Genomic DNA, 15,289 nt, shown 5'->3' with positions numbered 1-15,289 from the left:
GCATTATATAAAAGTGTAAGGAACAGAAGTTACAATGGGATGTGATACATTTTAAAATAAGAAGGTTTATCCCATCCCATCATTGTAAACCTTTGGTTGGGATTGTTAATCCTGCTTTAAATACAAAACAGTATGTACTAGAAGCAGATGATGGTCAAGCCAATGATTTTTTTATAGTTGCCCAGGAAACTGAAGAGATCCCCAAGTTTACAGGCAAAAATGGCTATCACCAAATACAACAATTTTGATTACTGGGATTATCACTGATTGCAACAGAAGAACACATGTCTGGGGAAAAATGGGGAAAATCAAGGAAAGGACATTACAACTGCATATGCCAATATGACAATTTCCTTTGGGAGATTTAAACTATTTAATTATTGTTACCTGTTTATTTCTCTTTTATATGAAAAATTGTTTAAGAAGGGTTTCACATTTGATTTTACTTTCAAGAATGACTTGGTAGATCCTGCTAAGGAACTTAAGTTGTTTATGAAAAAAAATGAATTTATTTATGATAAACTGGATCCAAATGTACATTTTAATAGATTGGTTGGAAAAAATTACTTTAAATCTCCTTTTGCTCTAGCAGTTACCATATCTTAAAAGTTATGTGATGGGGACTTAAGGGTTTTAGCCTCAAAAAGGAGTTCATATTTTTCTAATTTGACTGGGGTGGAAAAAGAGCTGATGGATTCATTGAGCAAAGACAGGTTGATAAATATGATCCAGAATAAGGGGTTGGGACTGTTATTATGGATTCCATTCCAAAGCTGTTGGAATATTTAAATAATGAGGATTTTTTTGTGGAAGCTTCAAGAAATTAAGTTAATATAGCTTCTGAAAAAGTACATGTAGTTTTGTATGTATTAAACATGGATTATGATATATCAGGGGAGTTGTTCAATTGTTTGATAGCAGTATATATATATATATATATATATATATATATATATATATATATATATATATATATATATATATATATAGATATATATATCTAAACCACACACATTGTTGAGGCCTCTCTGTTGAGACCCATTCTTGATCCTGGGGGTTTAACAACAGAATCTTTGGCAAAGTTAGCAGATAAAATGCTAAAAAATGTCAGTGATAAGCAAAACATTTTAAAGGATTCTTAAAATTTTTGAGTGAGATATCCAGCTTTAGGTTTCTTGGAGACTAAATGTTCAGCATTATAGATATGAAAGACCTGTTCTTAGTTCTATCCCATTATATATGACTTGATTGTCCTTTTCAAGAGCTTATTGATGACAAAAGCATTATGCAATATAATACTGATGTTACTGTATGTTGCATGGAAATGGTTTTGAATAAGTTCTCTTTTGTTTTTGAGGATGAATATTATAAATAGATATGAGGTGTGGTGATGAACACATCAGCCACACCAGCTTTTAGTAATTTGGTACTATAGTAGTAGGAAAATAATTATGATTTTAGTTCCCCATATTGTCATTTAGACAGGAGGACTAGAAAAAAAATAATGAATTCTTTAAATATGTTAATGTCTCCTCTAGTGTTTGCAGTTTGTTGGTGATTGTCACTCAATCACAATTAATTTCTTTAGATGGGACTTTAATTAAAAATAAGGACTTGATAATGTATGAATATAATATATATATATATATATATATATATATATATATATATATATATATATATATAGGATGATATATGCATATACTATCTATCTATATATATATGTATATATATATATATATATATATATATATATATATATATATATATATATATATATATATATATATATATATATATACACCTAGGAAGGTAATGTACTCTAATAATATTCTGCATTATAGTAGCTGCCATCCACCATCTATTCATCCATCCACAACCACTATTTCCCATTTTTGCACACGGGGTGAGGTTGTTACTTCAACAGCGACAAAGTTTACACGAACGAGTTATCCATCATGGCAGAGAATAATATTGCTAATGGATAGATGTTGAAATTATCCCACCTGGTATCCAATTATTTACAATTCTGTGAAAGAGATGGATATGCTTAAATGGAAGTTTATTGATCATGGTTATCCTAGATCATTGGTTGCAGAAATGTGTTATGAGAATACATCAAATACATGGGTGAAATGTCAGCCTATTATTAAGCACCCCAAGACATAACTATGAATGAGAGTTGTGAGAAATTTTTTTCTATGGTCATGGTGTTATGTTATGGTCATGGAGCCAGGATATTAAGGAAGTTATGGCTAAGAATTGGTTTGGGATATTTGGGGGTTTTGGATTAAAATATATATTCGGTATGCCCCGCAGTTTGTGTTTAGAAGGGGAAAGAATATGAAATATTATTTTGAAAAAGTATTTAAAAATGATGGCACAAGTAAGGATATGAAAAGAATGAATAAATGTGCTTATTCATAATGTAAATTTCCCTAATATAACTGTAGCCAATTTCTCAATAGGGATTTCTACTAATTGGAAATTTGATTGCTGTTTGAAGGGTATTGTTTATATTGCTCTTTGTTTGACCTGTGGAAAAAACAGAGAAAGCTTTTAGGTTAGGAATTTATTGGAATCGTTATACTATTAAAATAAACGATGGAAGAAATGTTGACACATATTAATTTGAAAAATGTTCATTTTATATTTTGGATAAAGTAAATGTACCATCTGGGGGTGATTGGCAAGCTCTTTTAGAGCCTGGAGGGCTTTACTCTCCAATTTTATTAAATGCCACACAACCCCCCTATAATTGATGGTCAGGTAGCTATCAGTAGTTAATTTGTGCTGAAAATGTCAGTGCTTTGAGTATCTAATGTTATCAAGTTTTTCATTGACAATATCAGTTGGTTGGGGATTACATGTTTAACATCTTGAAATTTAAATTTATATTTTAGTCATATTTATTCTTTTTTTTTATTTTGTGATGATATTTTTGATTATTTATGATGTTTTATGTTATTGGTGTAGTATACAGTGAACTGTAGTTTTAAACTGGTTCATTTTAGTTATGTGATTTTTAGTTAGCAAATTTAAAGTTCCTTTGTTTTAACTATACATTATTCTAATGAAGTTCCTGGATACATTGAAAAAGATGTTTAATGTTAGTCAGTAAATTCAGCTTGTTGTACACTTCATTGTTCTTAATATTCTAAGATAAACAAGAATGTTGAACTGTTGAACTACTGAGACTGTGCTGCTAAAACATGTTGATCTACTAGAACAACTGCCATATGCTAGATTTGCTTTAACATTTGTACATGTACTGTTAATTCATACAAATGTGTTTCTTTAAAACATGCAGACTGATTTCCATAGAGAGTAAAATGAAGTATATATTAAAATGGATCATTCTGAATGATAAGATATATATTTATATGGAATGCAATGTGGAGCTTTTTTCCCTGGGGATTCACTGAAAAGAGGCTTTGTCTAGTTATGGGAAACACAAACAAATACAATAAAAATAATCAAACAAGTACATATATTTATGTTTATATTGTTCAGATGCAAGCAGTTATCTAATTTAGGTGTGATAAATATATCTTTCTTGTAGATATGTAATTCACTCTGGAATGCATGCTTACACTTTTCATACTATATGTTGTGATATTTCTTTTGGTAATATGAAACTTATAAAATCTTAATCCATATGTTTTCCTTCTTGACTAATTAAGGACACAGATTCCAACCATAAGTACACCAGTTTCTAGTAGCACTATTTTTCAATTTCACTTTAAATAAAACTTTACATAATTCCTTCATTATGAATATTAATTTTTAAATAGTTCAGTTTTATCTTTCTTACAACAGTATTGTAGTTATTTAGCATGTGTGTGTGTGTGTGTGTGTGTGTGTGCACGCGCGCATGTGTGTGTCACTGTTTATAGTGTAAAATTTATTTCAACAAAGTAGGCTGATGAGATTTTCCTCTGGGAAAAATAAGTGTGAGTTGCAATTAATGAGAAGTAAGTTCTGTATGGGATTTCCACTGATGTCTAAAAAGAAATTCATCTGGTTATTTAAGATCTAGTGTAAAGGATAAGGGGTAGCTGGGGTTGGTATAATGGTTAAGTTATTTATGTCACGGTATCAAGATACTGGGTTTGATTCTCACCTATGAAAGGGAAAATGACTAAGCTTAAAATGGCCCACAAAGGCAGCTAGCCTAGCACTTACCTATGAACCTATAAGTAGTGTAGTTATAATCAAGTAAAAAATGTAAGTTTTGTAAGGTAATCTACTGGTTGTCATGAAAAGAAAGCATTTTTTCATTGCAGTTAAGCATACTTAAGCTAAGATGGAACATATAGTGCTATGTATGTATAAAAGTCATTTCCAGAAAATGTCTCAAAAAGTATGTTTTTTGATATTGTGTCAGAGACAAAATGTTTTTATCACTTGTATACTGATAAGATTGGCACATGAAATATTCAGCCTGTCTCTGCTGATCTGACCTAAAATTGTTGATAAATACTATAATCAGTCTTATGATCCTGTCTCTGATGATCTGACCTAAAATTCTTGTCTAGGCTTATAAGGGACTCTAAGGGATACTAAGAAGTGTATATATAGTAATCCTATACAGCTATATATATAGTAACTATATCATAATTAACGTATTTCTGCTTATTATTCATAGGTTCATAGGTTCATAGGATGATACTAGGCTATTGGCCCGGAGTCCCTTATAAGCCTAGCCAAGAATTTTGCCCATGTTCCCTCAAAGTCAGCACCTGTTTCCCCTGTCCAGCAGGGACACAGGTGGGATCCCCGGGTGTATTTTTTGTTTCCCATCCAGTAGTCCAGGTTCCTCTTCCTCAACAACACTTACCTAATAGCTTCACATCTCTTCCAAGTACTGACAAAAATAACTCAACAAACTTTAGAGCTCTTCATCTGCATACTGCACAGCTGCAAGTGATGGCAGGGTGAGATAACTGACTTCACCCAAGAGAAAATTGTGCCCAGTCTTGTTTACTGTTGAAAGTGTTTAAGAAGCTGATGCATGTGATTCATGAGTTGCCTAAACTCTGCAGCCACTGACATCCCTGATGTTGTACCAGTATAAACGTACAAGGTGGCAAACACATGGAAAGCACACAAGGTTGGGGAGAAGAAAGCATATTTGTGAATGTACTCTGACAGATGAAAATAAATCACTGGTCAAAGGATTTTGCATTGACAGTAGGTTTGTGCTAATCAACAGGCTCAGGATTCACTTTTCTTTATACAAGACACCCACATATTCAGCTGACACATATGTCCCTACCTTTAAGTCATTGAATTTTATACCAATTTGAAGTTGCCCCCTTTGATGGTAATTATAATATTTTTGTTTTTAAATATATTTTTGTAATTCCTTAATTGGCAATGCATTTTTAAACCATTTACACCCACTTTTAATCTTGTGTAGTACTACAATGCATCATTGCTCTGAATCAGTTCATCAGATTATGTTGCATAAGTACTGTAATATAAAGTTACTAAATAAATTTCATTTGTCTTCCCTTCTATCAGAAATTTGATAAAAAAAGATATTTCTATTGAGCCTTAAAATACAACATAGCATTTATCTAAAGCAGAACATATAAAATGCAAACTGAAATAAGTTTAAAAAACAAGTGTTTTATAATCTTCTATACTCTACAATCACATTAGTGGAATGACCACAACCATTTTGAAACATTCTGATTTATAATATGGTCATTTTAGTTTCTGACTCAGTATGAGACTGAAAACAAACAGTTAGATGTTGTAAATTATCAGTTTAAGAGCTGTATTTGTATTTATTTTAAAACGTTAATATATGTAAAAACTTTAATATATGCATTTTTTAACTGGGTCAAGTAATTGGTCCTTCTCAAATCACATTCATCTATGAATTGTGTCTTGTGAGTGAGTCTATGTAATATATAATGGCAAGTTCAACTTATCCATCAAACAACAAGTTTGGCAAGCCGGCAGCAGGCAGGATAGTCAGAGAATATACACAGATAGAGTAACAAACATGAAAACTTCACACAGGCATGGAAGCAGATCATGCTAGTATCCTTTAACCTTGGATTATAAGGTAGATGCCTAGCCACTGAGCTGCTGTGCACATAAAGATTGGCAATTTGCCCCTCCACACACACTCCATAAATTCTTTATTTCTTTTGTCTTATTGTTCTTCTTACACCATTTCTAATTTTATTTAGCTGATTTGAGAATTCTAGGACCATTTTTAAAGTTTCATTAAAATGTGTCTTCTAACCATTATTTTTAGTAAGGGCCATGTGATATGATGAGTGCAGATTTAAGTAGCTTGAGATTTTCTGCAAGATTCTATTGGCGAAGACTCAGTATATGTTTCACTTTGTATACTGTTTGCACTTTGTTGTCCTTGGGCAAACTTCAATAATTAGGAAACAATGTGTGGAAGTGCATAGTTTTGATCCAGTGCTTTGGATTTTAACATAAAAGTATTAACCTTGATCTTTCATCTAATTCTGTTAGCTTGTTTTATACAAGACCCACGATCCAGGTTATTGTACATTTTTTATATGTTTAAAGTGCAATTCATTTTTGCACATACTGTATTGGTTCAATTTATCTTTTTTGACTTTTGGCTAATTTTAGTTGTTCAATAATAAATTGAAATGTTGGAGTTTTCATACATCATTCAGTAGGTTTAAGCAATTCCAGTTATTTTGTTACAATATTAATTTTGAAGGTACTATGTTCCCCAGTATGGTGGTGGAGATGAAATTTCTGCAAATCAAGTTTGGTTCCCAATGATGTTAGCAAGATATAACTCAGTGAAAAAGTTATATTTCCAAGCTCTTTTACTGTGATATTTTCAGGTAAATTGCTTTGAAGCTATACCTACTCTTGGTCAGGGAATATAATGGTCCAGAAGTAAGGCATGATGCTTTAACTATCCTTGAATGGCTCACCTGTTCATTTATTTATTATTTTTTTTGACCCACCACCAAAATGACCTTGCCTGGCGATGCCACTACCAGGTGACACAGTAGCTAGATAACCATGAGCTGGGCAATGGGCCTATTGCCCATTTGTTGCCACATATGAATCCTGATTTGCCTTTCTATTCCCTGTAAAGGGTGGAAGCAGGTCAACTTGCTGGTCCTCTGAGGGGGGCAGCCTTCCCTCTCCCTCTTGGCAACACCAACTACCCCTTATTTGCTCCTCCAAGCCTGCAACTACTGCTGCTCCTCCTCATGGGAAGAATGTGTCCTCCTGGTACAGTCCCCTCATTTTTACTGGTGATAAACACCATGTCTGCATATACTCAGTTGGCTTGAACTCCACTGGCTAATACCTGATGTTCCCACTAGGTGTGGTGAGCTAAATCCACTTCCCTTCCTTCCCAGGATGAATGAGCTGGCACTGGCTTTGATCACTTCCATCCTCTTCAGTACCTGTCATTTATTTTTTGATCATCCACTCCTTTCACAGCAAGTTCTGAAAACTAGGATTGTATATGAAAAAATCCAGGACTGCAGATTAATCAGATGTGCAACAAAAGGAACAGTCTACTGCTCTTAACACTTTATGGTTGTTATTAAAACTTTGTTACTAAAGACATTTGATTACTTAATCTTAAAATGGAAGCTTAAAGAAAAAGATCACATATTTGAAAACCAATCTTAAATTTGCTATGCATTTCAGTAGTAACTACATCATTTCACTGCTGAGTGATTATGATAACCAGCCTTAACCAGTATTCATCCTCATAATTTACAAAAATTAAAGTGTTACTCAAGTAACATGAGTATTCATATTGCCCATGCTGTTCTTCCATATATCCTGTTTTGGGGATTTTTTACCTTTAACAGTAACAATAACATGATGGTCAGCTTTCAACTTCTGCTGCTGAATCCATTGAAATACACAGGTATTGAAAATCAATAGCCTTTATACTGTGCCGTATGTTATATTGCACTAGCCACTTAATGGGTATTTATACTTAAATGTTTCACGGGATTACTTAGTTTGCTACACAGAATGTTAGAATTAGTACAAATATAATAAATTAACCTGTAGAGCTTAACATTTCATGATGACTTTCCCAGATGTCATATAAGTTTACATTTTGTAATTAATGCTGCTCCCAAGCATTTCATATCAATGCTACTTGTACTATCACTCATATTCTGATGCACACACTAGCATGCCTTGCCAGTGTGACCCACCAGTGTTCTTGTGAATGTCACCAAATGTGGATGGAGGAGCAGCACATAGTGAATCAACAGCACGTTTTCATTTTAAACATGCTTTCAGAGATCAGTTTTTGTTTGTTTCCGTCTCTGGGTATGGTTGGTAACAAATGTAGACACAGAGTATAATTGTCCAAGGAGATTATATACCTCCACAGTTTCTAACAATGGCAGTTTATTTATTTTTTTCTTTATCTTCTGGCAAGGGTTGCATTTGGTACCTGCTCCATTTTGTTTTCTGTTTTAAAAACTCTGCTTGGTCTGGTGTTTTTGTTCTGTGTGGCAGATAGTAACTTAAGTTGTATGACTGCACATTTCATATGCTTTTTTCTTTGGTTAATTGGTTTCTTGCGTGATACTTAAATACACAGAAATTTCTGGGTCTTTCTCTTTTCTGATAAGACTCACAGCCTGCACTAACTACAAGCACTGTTGGTAACTCCCTACTAGATATTTTCCCCGCCCACCCTCACTCCCATTCGTTGAGCTGCTTTTTAAACGTGGTGATTTTAAGCTGTGCCTTTAACTGTAAATTGAGCTTGATAAGCTCCTTTGTTTCCAAACCACTGGTGATATCTTGAATTATTTTATTTTTCTTTCCTTGTGCTTCACTGTTGACCACAGCCACAATGATGGTAAACTTGTCTCCGCACTCTTTCTTGATCTCTCTAAAGCTTTCAACACCATCTCCCATCCTCTCCTCCTTTCTAAGCTGTCACACCTTGGCTTGTCCACACCTATCCTTAACTGGTTCACCAGTTACCTCACAAACAGACAACAATCCACCAAATGGTTGCAGTCTTTCTCTCCTTTTCTCATTACTTCTACCGGAGTTCCCCAAGGATCCATCTTAAGCCCCCTCCTGTTCAGTCTTTTTATTAATGACTTTCACTCCACTCTCACTCATGCATCTGTAGTCCAATACGCGGATGATTCTACTATTATCTGCTCTGGTAACTCTGAAACTGAACTTCTGACCATCACCCAGAATGCTTTCTCTATTACTGAAACCTGGATGACAAATAATCACCTCGCCCTCAACCCAAATAAAACAAAACTCTTGCTCTTTATGTCCCAAAAAAATGCTACCATTAATAAATCTTATTTCATCATTTTCTCCTCCAACAACACTGCCTTAGAGGTAGTTTCCCGTACTAAGTTACTTGATATAACCTTAGATGACAACTTAACCTGTGACCAACACATCCACAACACCATCAAAAAAACACACCAAAAACTTGGTACCCTCTACCAGCATAAACACTCTGCTAGAAAAACACTTGCCCAAACTTTTCTCCTACCTTCTCTCCTCTGTGGTGCCCCCATTCTGACAAACATCCAGCCATCTTTAAAAAATAAAATGGAGAGCTGCTATAACAAAATTGCTAAATTCATTCCTAGAGAAAAATATTCCTCCCACCACTGTCACTCATTACAATCCATGAACTGGCTAGAACTCCCACAACACCTAACATACATACAACTAGCCACAACACACAAATTCATCTGTAATTCCTCCAAATGCCCAGCCCTGGCTTCACCTCTGACTCTTTATCAACCAAACCGTTCGCTAAGATCTGAAAATCAATCACTTATCCAAGTTAAGAGACCTAAACTCCCTGTAGGCCAACACCTTTACTTTTTCACTGTAGCTAAACTCTGGAATGCCCTTCAGCCTTATCTACGGACTATAAATAATGCCCCGTCATTCAAAAAATCACTCTACCAACATCTCTCTTCTCATTGGCTAAGCCTTTGCACCATCCCCAATTCCTCAGTCACCTGATTACCAACCTGACTCATCTCTCAGATACCCACACTCTTCTTCACTCCCCCTGTTGTGTGCACTCACCCTTAATCACAGCACAGTGTGCCTCACCCTGCCTCACATGTGTAAAAATTGTGTAAGTGCAGATTATCATTATCTGTGATCTGTTGAATACCTGCCAAGCACCAGAGTCTTCCACAACATGTTGCTATACATTGCCTATGTTACTGTGTCACTTCTGACTCCTATATTATTCTATTGTATATTGTTAAATGCTGTTATTACTCTTGTATATTGTTAAATGCTGTTATTAGCTCTCTAAATCATCTCTTAATTATGTACATTGTTTTTTTTGGAACTTTTATCCGCGGGCCTCCACTGAAAATGGGCTCATTTCAGCCCAGTGGACTTTCCTGGTTAACAAAAGCAAATAAATAAATAAATAATATTTTGAAAAGAAAATGCATTTTACCTCTCTTTGTCTGCTCTACTGGTTTACTTTCTCTGAATTCATTATCTAGCTAGCTGTTTGGATAACATAGTGTATTTTACACTCTAGCAAGCACTTTCCTTTGTTTTTACATCAAGAAGTCCATGGATTTTTCATCTAGTGGCACTGGGTGGTAGCCTGATCTGTATAGACTGAGGAAATACACTAGAGATTCCTGCATGTAGTTGTTTTTTGGCTGGAGGGCTTATTAATCAGCTTACCTTGTTTTCAGTATCTTTAAGAATTCTGTACAATTGTGTGTTTCTTGGCTCATTTCTACAAAGTGAAGTATGTTTATTGAATAATCACACTTTTATATGCTGTTCAAAGTACCTTGCTGTATCTGTAGCTTTACTTTTGTGGTAGCATTTTACTCCAGATACTCCTTTACTGCGCTTTTTACATTAGGACTGGGGTTGTTCATCTAGTGGCAGTAGATGTATACCTGGTCTGTCTCAGTTGGGAAGCATACAAAAGGTCTCTAAGTGTAGTTATTTTACTGGCTAGAGGGCTCAGTCAGTTTTCTATCTTTCCAGTGCTGGTATACATTTGTCACATTTGCATGGAGCCGTTTGCTGTGCCAGTGTCTTGTACAGATGTACAGATCTGGAAATATTGCTTATTTTCATTATACTTTGAAAGTTTACTGTGCAAGTTACCTTACTATAGCACCCAGCACTGTTGCTGCTCAGAGAGCATCTGATTTGGCACTGTGTTGAATTGCTGGAGTTTACACCACATAAGTACCCTTCCCTCTTCTAGTTACAAACACCCTACACTCCTATCCTTGGAAGTATGTATTAGGACCTGCAACCATGGATGGGCATTTTCCTGCATCCAGCTTGGTGGACATGGGTATCCTGAGGCAATGTGGAAATTGCACTAAATCTTGAACAGACAAATACAGTATGTGAAAGATGTAGTTATACATCAACACTAGAGGCTAGACTCTCATGTCCATACACAAAAGTCAGCAAACAGGTTGTCAGTGACTCACACACATAACATCACTTCACCCACAAAGGACCACACACATAGCCCCACATATGCAGAGGTGCTCACATGTAACTTACCCAAACCTAAAAGGGCTCTGAGGCTCAATCATCAGAAACTCTGCATGCCCACAAACAAGGCAATTCCCATCACAACACATAAAGTCACATCTCATTGTGCCTCAACTACCAGACCCATAAGGCTAAACACTCCACTATCCAATATTCTTGTGAGACACAGTGATGTCCAGCTTACCAGACTGAGTAAGGGGGAGGTTATAGTTATCTGCCTGTCAGGGGTCAGGATTCACCAAATCATGCAAGCCCTCAGGTCACTTACTCCTAGGTACTAGTATGACTCAGTCATAGTCCATGTGGGCGTGAAAGACCTGAAATGTACCTCCTTGGACTATATGAAGAGAGACATGATTGAGGTCTCAGAATGTGTGTCACAGGCAGGTAGGAGCATAGCATTGAGCAGCATTCTACCATCTATAAGGATGATGCCACAATACCAGCAGAAAATGATCGACTTTAACAATTGGCTTAGCAACTGGTGTCATTCCAAAGGGGTCCAATACTTGCCAGTCTGGCAAGATATAGTTGACAGCCATGGTGCTTTGCCAGGGATGGTCTTTACTTGTTACCACTAGGCTTTTGGATATTGGCCAAAATGTTATCCACCCCTATAGTGGCTTTTTTAGGCATTGCCAAACAAACAAACAAACATTCTAACATAACACAAGCTACTCAGGACAAACTAAGGGTGTTACTGCTCAATGCTAGGAGCCTTAACAAGAAATTGCAGTCCCTGGGAGGTCTCCTCACTCTGAAGAATTCTGACATCTATGTAGTTATGGAAACACGGTTAAATGCCACAGGATGTACTCCAGCAGTGCATGGCTATAATGCCTTCTATACATTCCAACCATCCACTGAACATGAAAGAGCAAAAGGCGGAGGTGTTTCTATCTCATAACAGATAAGCATACCCCAAGACTAGTCAAACAGTCTGACATGCTTGAGCTACTCCATGTCCAACTAACCATGGAAAATATCCATTACCATGTTCTTGCTATCTACAGGTCCCCCACTATGAACTAGATAAACATAAATAATACCTGAAGTTACTAGAATGACAATCCAGAGATATCAGTGGCATACAGGTCTAGCTAGTCTGCACTCCAACCAGGGGAACAAATATTCCAGATCTGGTGCTCACAAATATGGGATAGTGCTGCACCCCTCTAGTGTGATGTCTTCATTGGTAAGATCATATCACAAAGTGATCTCCCTTGAAATAAAGGTAAACTAGTTTCTCCACCTAACCCCAAAACTTTAAGAAATTCTCTAAGGTAAATTACCCCCTATTAAGGGCTGGCATAGCTAGTTTCCAAGCTCTGCTAAATCTACAAAACACAGAAACCTTTGCAGAGACATATATAAAAATCATGTGTACTATATTAACAACAGCATAGAAACAGCACTACCAAATCAAAATAAGCCCAGATGAAACCACAAACAGAAGCCATCCTAATGGACCTCTTAGTATTAATAGGTTATACAACAAAAGAAAGACAATCCTGTCAAGAAGTAAGAGGGAAAGTGCACAAAAGAGCAGTGAGTTCCTCATTAATCAAAGCAAGTGAATCAGGGAGCTAATCAAGTCTCTGAAAACAGACTTTGCGGTACAAATAGCCTCCAAAGCTAAGGATAATGATAAGGTATTTTTCAGTTATGTCCGCAATCTTAAGCGCAGCGCCCAACAATGTGCGGAATTAATTGTAGATGATACCTCCTATACTCAGCCAGAAGATATAGCAAATCTGCTATTTGACAAATTCATCTCAAAATTCACCTCCCCATTACCCCCAGGTCTCCCTCAAGACATGCCCTCCACTACTCCATCTCTAATTATCACCAAAGAACAGGTTGCCACTGTGCTCTCTAAAACTAAAAACACAGCTTCAGTGGGAACAGACAATATACCACATTGCATCTTAAACAACTTAAATCAGGACTTATCAGTCTCATATGGATCTGTATTTTTCCACAGCCTCTGGACTGGCTTTTTCCCACTAGAGTGTATGACAGTGACAGTCATACTTCTGTATAAAGGTGGACCATCTATTGACCAGGGAAATTACAGATCCATAAGTTTGACTAGTCTTATATGTAAGACCATGGAAAGAAAAATCATGGACCTTTTAAACAATGTCATAGGATACCCCCAAACACTGGACCTGACCCAATTCGGCTTTGTCAAGGGCAGGTCATGCCTACTGCATCTGGTGGATTTCTTTGAGACAGTCATTAATGCCATGGATAAGGGTAAAGCAGTGCATACCACCTACCTTGACCTGGCCAAGGCATTTGACACAATTCCCCACTCAGGTATTATAAATAAAGACACAAAACTGGGCATAAATCCCTATGTCACCAATTGTATAGCCAATTGACTCATGGACAGGACACCGCATTAAAATGGGTGAATCCAGATCAAACAAGAGTCTAGTTACTAGTGGTGTGCCACAGGACACAGTACCGGGACCACTCCTGTTTGGAATATACTTCTCTTAAATCAAAGCTGATGTGGAAGGCTTCTGGATGACAAAGTTTGCCAATGATCGCAAGATGGGGACAATCATTGAATCCTCCATCAATGTAGAGCTCCTTCAGGTGGGTCTAGATCAGACTAATGATCAGTGCTAGAACCATGGTCTAAAACTAAATGCAAAAAAGTACTTTATCATTCTCTTTGGGAAGTCAAATACCCCTGCAAATTACAACATTAATAGCACACCCCATAGAGTAGACTCAGACATGTGAGACCTAGGTACATAGAGAGATAGTAGCCTGAACTTTGACTGCTATTTGTCCACAGTGGTGAGGAAATCCTTTATGTGGTACAACTTATAAGTAAAGGTATGGCATCCAGATCCAAGGAAATTGTAGTCCTGCTCTACTCATCCCTCATTAGACCAATATAGACCAATAATCAACTACAGTGTGCCATTGGGCATGTACTTGACTAGTCCCCTACAACACCTGGAGTGATGTCAGAGGCTCCTCACAAAGAAAACACAGGGTGTAAACAACATGAACTATGTGGATAGACTAAAAGCCCTTTACTCTGTCTCCTACTAAATATCTATGCCTATGACCTGTGCCTGACCTACAAGGCACTCACAAATCTAGCCCTGATGAAGCTGCTGCAAATCCACAAGTCAGATAGTATAAGGGTCACCTGATCTAGGGATCTAAATTTAGTAAACAACTCAAACAAAACATGCTAGAGATACAGATATATGTCTCAGAGATTGCCCCTTCTTTGGAACAGGCATCATATTCACATTAAGCAGAGTATTTTCCTGGCCCTTTTCAAATGCAGTTTGGATCAATTGATGGGGAATTGCAAATTCACACATGGGGTACTGCCTATGTTCCTTATGGATCGGGACAGTCTGTAAGATACTCAGTGCACAGTCACATATCCATGTCATCCTCTTTCCCCTAGGGGCTATATATTGGGTAAATGTGCATTATATTGGCTAGGCTTGTAAGGGTCCTTAAGCCATTAGCCTAGTAACCACTTATGAGCCTATGAACCTCCATTCTCATTGCTTATGTCTGAGGTGAGGAGAGAGAGAGAGAGAGTGTGAGAGAGTTTATCGTGACTGTTTATTAGTGTTATCTTTTGATAAGACACTATGCTTGCTTTGCTCCAAAGGCAGGCCGGCATTCCACCAAGTCAGTGCACTGCAACAAGATGGTAGGCACTGCCACCAAGTCAGCACACTGCAACAAGAAG

This window comes from Protopterus annectens, chromosome 2.part2 (genome assembly GCF_019279795.1).
Source record: "Protopterus annectens isolate FY-2018-M chromosome 2.part2, PAN1.0, whole genome shotgun sequence".
Classification (NCBI taxonomy): Eukaryota; Metazoa; Chordata; order Ceratodontiformes; family Protopteridae; genus Protopterus; species Protopterus annectens.
This window is presented reverse-complemented; position numbering follows the sequence as displayed.